Source organism: Homalodisca vitripennis, unplaced genomic scaffold, assembly GCF_021130785.1.
Source record: "Homalodisca vitripennis isolate AUS2020 unplaced genomic scaffold, UT_GWSS_2.1 ScUCBcl_174;HRSCAF=1496, whole genome shotgun sequence".
In the NCBI taxonomy this organism is placed as follows: Eukaryota; Metazoa; Arthropoda; class Insecta; order Hemiptera; family Cicadellidae; genus Homalodisca; species Homalodisca vitripennis.
In genome coordinates this window covers 28,698-30,664 of record NW_025776301.1, presented here as the reverse complement: position 1 = coordinate 30,664, position 1,967 = coordinate 28,698, and positions in this window count along the sequence as shown.

Below are 1,967 nucleotides of genomic sequence, written 5' to 3'. Positions count from 1 at the left end.
TTGTTCATCCCGTGTCTTCTACATCATCCTACTACGTCTGCTCATCTTCCATGAAGAATGAAGATAACAGATGAGTTTTTGAACAATTTAAATTTAACTTTCAATTATAAAATCCAAATTTAGCTTACAATTACCTTTCTGAACTAATTTCAAAAACCTTTTTAAAAATCAATGAAAAATCCTAATTCAAAATTCAATCAGATGACAAAAATTGGCTTACAATTGGCATTAAAACTTCAATTAAAATTAGAAACAAATTGTTTGGACAAAAAAAACTTGAACATGCAAAATTGTATACATCAAAACTCAAACATTATTGTAACATATTAAAAGAAACGTACCATAAAGAACTGATTGAAAAGTCATCTGATACCAAAATAAAATGGAATATTTAAAACAAATTTATAAACAAATCTAGAAAACCTTGTGGATACACTGGTGATATAAACAGAATGAAAAAATTTTTTGCAAATATTAATTCAGAATTGGCTTCAAAGATTCCAGATCTAGAATATGAAAAACTTAAAACAAATCGGAATTCTATATATCTCTCTGAAATTACCAAATTAGAAATTGAGAACAAAATCAAACATTTGAAAAACGACAAAGCATCTGGATCAGATAAAATTCCAATCAAGCTAATTAAACGCCTTGTATATAATATTAATTGAGCCACTGGCATACATTTTTACTTTAAGTATTCAAACTGATATTTTTCCCGATGAACTAATAATAGCAACAATCAGTCCAATTTATAAAAGTGAAGGAATTTTATCAGATCCATCCAATTTTCGACCAATCAGTGTATTACCAATAATTGGCAAGATATTTGAGAAATGTTTATATGAGAGATTATATAGTTTTTTTGGAAAAATACAATCTGTTATCAAGAAAACAATTTTCTTTTAGAATTAACAAAAATACATAAGAAGCAATAAATTTAGTTGTAAACAGCATTGATAAAAATACATTAATTATGTAATTAACGTATTTTGATCAATGCTGTTTACAACTAAATTTATTGCTTCTTATGTATTTATGTATTTCTAGGCCTTAAGAAAGCCCTTGGTACTGTAGATCTTAAGATATTACTATACAAATTAGAACAATTAGGAATTAGAGGTAAATTTTTAGACTTATTTGCTAGTTATCTTGATAACAGGTTCTGCAATACAAGAATTGGTAACAAAATTTCAAATTTAGAAAAAATCACCTGTGGTGTACCTCAAGGAAGTTGTTTAGGCCCTCTCTTGTTTTTAATATACATCAATAGTATCACAAATCTAAATTTACATGGTGAACTAGTACTCTTTGCTGATGATACAGCCTTAATAGTCAAAGGCAATGAATTATATAAAAAAACAAACGATGACCTGACAAAAATTAAAAATTGGTTACAACAAAATAAATTAACTTTAAACCTACAAAAAACCGAATATATAGACTTCTCTAAATCAGACGAACAACTAGATATTAAAAAAGTTGAATCGTATAAGTACTTAGGCTGTATCATAGATGTAGACTTAACTTTTAATCAACATATCCAGTGTATTGAAAAACAAATTAAAAAAGCTGTTAAACCATTATATGTATGTAAGGAAGAAAACTTTAAAAAACCTGTATTTTCAGCATTTGTCATGTCTTTTCTCAATTATTCAATAACCACTTGGGGTAATAAAAATATCTCAAACCTTTCTAAAATTCAAAAACATATTATGACTAGATTTAAGATAAAAAATATTATATCTTTAGATTCCTTATGTCATTATATTTATGTCATTGATACAACAAAGAGTTTGACAAATATTTCTGGTTCAAAGAATTTATCAATATGGATTTGCAAAATGCTGTTACAGATGCGATTTGTACAGTTCTAACAATAAATTTGAAGAAACAATTTACCATACAATTCTAAAATAACTATGATAATCTGTATTCAAGCAACCTTTCAAGGACAATGTGTGGAA